Here is a 5627-nt window from a genome sequence, read left to right as displayed (position 1 = left end):
GCAAGTCATATTTGAACAATAGGATGTTATATATTGCATTGCTTCAGAAAGAAATTTAGGAATATCCAAAACAGAGACACTATATCTTATGATCCAACAATCTATTATAGTTTTCACTCACATGTAAAGAAATAACTCTTTATGCTTATTTTGGCCACTCTAAATCTTGTTGCATAGATTAACTAAGGTTTTTTGAAATTCAATTATTTTATTTATAGTAACAAAATATAAAAGAGCAAGTGAAAAACTAAACATGTATTCATATTTTTTATTCATTTTTATTAATTGGTTTTTCCTTTCTTAATTTCACACTAATAAAAAAGATAAATAACCCTTGTTTTAAAAAATATTTATCTAAATTCAAACATCCTTCCCTCTCATTTATTTTACTATCTTATCTTTTTTGCTTGTCCAATTCTTAAGTTACTTTTCCTCTTTGAGTGAACTTGCCACTTTGCTACAAGTGCTTGGCATGTTCACCACATTATATAAATCAGTGGTGTCAAATATACTTGGTAGTTGGCACATTTCTTGGATCAAAAGGGGATTATGGTTTATGATATTTTTGGTGCATATAGTTAAGATTATGAAGTGGACATGAATTTTTTACATGGAAAATTCATGTCCATATTGCATTTTCCATATATTGCATTGTCATATATTGTGAGTAAAATAATAGAAATTTTTACACATTGTTGTGAAGTTGCAATTTGGAAAAAACAATTCAAGCAAGATTCTCAAATTTATTTTTCATAGAGCATCATGTGGTATCTAGAGTCTAACTAAGGCTATCATGGTCATTCCAACTCAAATAGTTAATTTGTTCATGGTGAGTCACCTTTATTGAGTATTAAATCTAACAATGAGGTGGAGGAGGTTGTTTATCAATTATCATTTTCTCCCTGGTGTTAGTTGCACAAGGAGATTATATGAATTTTTTTTAGATTTTTGAAAGAGGTTTACCCCAAACTTTTAGATTAATTTTCTCCTAATGAGGTGTTGACTAAGTCTTTTGGTAATTAGGAGACAAATTCCACAGCCAGTCAAATTGTGATATTGCTATTAGGATTTAACTTTTTAGTTCTTGAGTCAAGCTCATTGACCCATGTTTCATGAGTAGTGATTCAACATGAATCCATCTCTCATGAGAATAAATTGAACACTTAGCACTCATTGGATCTAGGTGATGCTCATATAGATCAAGCACCTACACATCTTGGGAGGTCACCCATCCCAGTACTACTCCATCTTAAGCATGTTGAACTATGGAGTCTCCTCCATGGTTAAACCCACTATTCTTCCAACCCCATTTGAAAAACCTTTTCCAAGTGTTGTGCCTTATGAACCTTTCAATAGAAGGCCCCTTAATCTCATCAATTGTTAAGTAGGAGATCATTTCCATAACAAGCCAAATTACAATATTGCTATCATGATTTAACTATGTAGTTATTGAGTCAAAATAATTGACCCATGTTTCATGAGTATTGATTCAACATGAATCCATCTCTCATGAGAATAAATGGAACAGTTAGCACTCATTGGATCTAGGTGATGCTTATAGAGGTGAAGCACTAGAATTTCCTGGGAGGTCACCCATCCTAGTATTACTCCAGCTCAAGCATGCTTGACTTGCTTTGGAAATTATCTCCTACTTATAAATTGATGAGCTTAAGGGGCATTATAATGAATGGTTCATAAGTCACAACACTTGGTGAAGGTTAAGCATTCTTAAGCTGGAGTAGTACTGGGATGGGTGACCTCTTAGGAAGTCTTGGTGCTTCGCCTCTATGAGCATCACCTAGATCCAGTGAGTGCTAACTCTTCCATTTATTCTCCTAAGATATGGATTTGTGTTGAATAACTACTCATGAAATATGGGTCAATGAGTTTGACTCAAGAACTACATAGTTAAATCCTAATAGCAATATCACAATTTGATTTCCTATAGAAATTATCTCCCACTTATCAACTGATGAGCTTAAGGGGCCTTCTAATGGATGGTTCATAAGGCATAACACTTGATGAATGTTTTACACATGGGGTTGCAAGAAAAGTGGGTTTAACCATGGAGGAAACTTTTTAGTTAAGCGCACTCAAGTTGGAGTAGTACCAGGATGGGTGACCTCCCGAGAAGTCCCAATGCTTCACCTCTATGAGCATCACCTAGATCCAATGAGAGCTAAGTGTTCTATTTATTCTCATGAGAGATGGATTCATGTTGAATCACTACTCATGAAATTTGGGTCAATGAATTTGACTCAAGAACTATATGGTTAAATCTTAATAGAAAAATCACAATTTAACTTGTTGTGGAAATTATCTTCTACTTATCAATTGATGAGCTTCAAGGACATTATACTAAATGTGATGGGGAGCTTCTTATTTTAAGAGCCTTATTGCTCTACCAAGGCTACTTATAGCCTTCTTATGGTTTCTTCTCTAACCCTAACCTAGAGGATTCTCTCCTAATCCATTTCCACCAAGAAACTCTCCTATCAATTAAAGTTTCACTCCTCTCACTCCAAAATCCCAACTATGCACCTTTTTGGCCTATCAAGCCAAAATTCTAGCAAATGCTCCCAGCAAGGTAACACTAAGCTCAAACCTTCCTCATGAGTTTCTTGACATTTTTCAATCCATTATGCACTATCTTGTAGGGCCTTACCCAAAACCCATTCTTGCTCTATTTAGCCTTGTAACCCAAAGAGCCCCAATTAGCCCTCCTAAAACTAAGGGTTCTTCAATAACTTATTAAAACCCCTAACAAGCCCTATTGATTCCATCTATTCTTTGTTTCCAATTGACCTAGGCTTAAGGATTTTCTAGGTCTTAGGCTTCCATGCTGTATGTATAGTACTTTTCCATAAAACCCCTATTTTGAGGGTTTCAAAGGCAATGAAAACAATCCATCTTATAAGATGTCCTAAAATATGCATCAGACCTTCTCCTCTACATTTTGGACACCTAACACACTACTCCACCATTTCCCAAACAAGATTGGTACATACTAATTTACTGTTCACACTAGAACTCACATGCAAGCATCATTGTCTCTTGCCCAGCTTTCACTAGCTTGTCTAAGCTTCACTTGCAAAAATAGAAAATTGACTCTTGCTCCCACTAAAAACCTTATCTACATAATAAAAAGAGGCTAGAACTTGAATCCCAAAGTCTATTATATTTTAATCATGGTATTTCAAGCTTTGCCCATTTTTGTGTTATTTTCTCAAATCTAGCTAGAAAGAAGCAAAAAACTAACTAATTTATAAAACTTGCTTGAATGGATTCAAAAGGTCAAACCAAATGGCATCTACATGCCTTCAACCATCTATTCTATTTAGAATAGTGAACAAATCAATACAAAAAAAAAACTTCCAATCCCACTATTTTATGGTTCTATATCCACCCACACCCCCATAGAATTGTAGGGTCAACAATGACCCCATATAATTGTAGGGCCACCCAGAGGAAGATAGCTAGGGCAAGATGCATATCTATACTAATGATCAATTCATTCTCCTCCCCCCCATCTGACCCCTACTATTATATTGTTGGAGTTTTACTAGGATGAAAAGTATTCTAGTGCACTAGCAAGGTAACCTGAGCTAGACCGCGCCCATAGAAAAAGAGTTTATTTGGCCTATCCAACCAATTGCATCCATCCATCAGATAATAAAAATGGGATGGAACAATTTCTTTTCAACAACTTCTTTTTATTTCATGACCTCCTAGACCACTAGGTTGAGTTACAAACTCTCCTTTTTCCTTTTTTTTGAAAAGTGCAAAAGTTGTCATTGCAACTTTGCAAAAATTGCAAAGTTGTCAAGGAGCAACTTTACAATTTTTGGGTATATGGCTTCTTAGCCTTCTAAACTGATCCAGTTTGGTTTCAAACCTCCTATAATGTTCCAAGAACACCTAAAGGCTACTCCAAATCACTCATTTCCTTATTTTAAGGTATTCTCCCATATTTTTCTTCTTTGACCAAATTTTTTCTTATAGTCATACTTAGGTCCTAGCTTCTAAGTTCATGATTAGGACTTCACCTCTACCTATTTTCATCTCCTAGAGACCCCATGGGACTTCATCATTATTCCTTATTTATAAAATGGTTGGCTAGACCATTTACAAGCCAAAAGTTGCTTAAAGGGTTTGCCCTTCCCCAAGGTGCTCCTGCACCAGACTCCCCTACAAGAAAAAGACTATGATACCTATGGTGAGAGGAACTCGTTATTGATGCCATGCTTCTTGAAGTCACTCTCAACAATCCAAGTTTCCTTAGCTTTAGGTGTATCATTCCATTTTACTAGATGTTCCTTATAAACTTTGTTCCTTGTGTTCTTCTTCACCCTAGAGTCCAATATCTTCTCCACTTGTGATTGCTTCCTTTTAGGTAACTACAAGTCTGATATATCTTTGTTGAGTTCTATCTAATACTACATTTCATCAACATCTGAACCCTAGCAAGGTATCAAGTCCTTAAAATTAAAAATGGGAGAGATGGACATGTCTTTTGGCAATTCAACTTTGTATGCATTGGAACCATACTTTTTTAGTACCTTTCAAAGCCCAATCCTCTTCATTTACAACTTTCTTGGGAAGTCTTTTTGTAGTCAAGCTTTAATCAAATAGACCATGAAAAAATATCCTACCTAGAATTGGACATCTCTCCTCCCTATTGAGCTATTGTTTTGCACAATGCTTAATGGTAGGAATCCTTTTGAACTCCTCTCTTGAAAAGATGATCTGCAATCAACTCCAAGGTTCTAGTTGATCTTGTGACTTACAGGAATCTTCTTAGTAGAAGATAAATGTGAGTGTTCGCAAGGAGGCCTTTTCTAGTTCTGATCAATTTGGATAAGATTTTGAATCTACTTGATATCTCAAAAGAAAAACCACATAAAAAGAAATATATTTTTCTATTTTTCTATTTTTGAAATGAATGCACTCTAATAGTGCAACTATTGTTAGAAACAGGGATTATTGAGAGGGGGTGAATGAATAATCTACAAAATTTAGTCACCAACTAGATATTATTACTTACCTTAAACCATGCATATCAAAGTAATAAAGTAATTTTGAATAGTGATAGTAATAATGCACAAAGATAACTCATAGCACCATATTTTGTTAACTAGGGAAACCCTAGCCAAGGGAAAACCCTAGTGGGGATGATATTCACTAGATAATATACTAATATATATGTTTCTTGTTAGAGGATGGACCCTATTATGAATCAATGATAAAATTTAGTATAAAAGTCCTTGTTAGTAGACTTTGAATCCCTATCAAAAGATTCCAACACTATTAGGAGTTGTAGTGTAATGATTGCAAGAAAAGCCCACTGCCAAAACATGCAATTTCAAATACATGAAGAGCTCACTACATAATCAATTAATCTACTATTATTTTCCTTCCTTCACTTATCTTTAATCTTTAGCTTTATCTTGGATCACCAAATAGTTCATACAAAACTTTGCATATATCTCTTTCACAAAAGTTCGCTCACTTGTTACACAATAGCTCACAGCCTTCTTGTTGCAAGAAGTCCTTTGCATAAATACCATGCCTTTACATAAATTACTATTGGATTGGCTAAGACCACAATTCACTTTTTTCAAGTTAGA

Source organism: Cupressus sempervirens, chromosome 8 (assembly GCF_028749045.1).
Source record: "Cupressus sempervirens isolate cs-2001-9-10 chromosome 8, ASM2874904v1, whole genome shotgun sequence".
NCBI lineage: Eukaryota > Viridiplantae > Streptophyta > Pinopsida > Cupressales > Cupressaceae > Cupressus > Cupressus sempervirens.
This window is presented reverse-complemented; position numbering follows the sequence as displayed.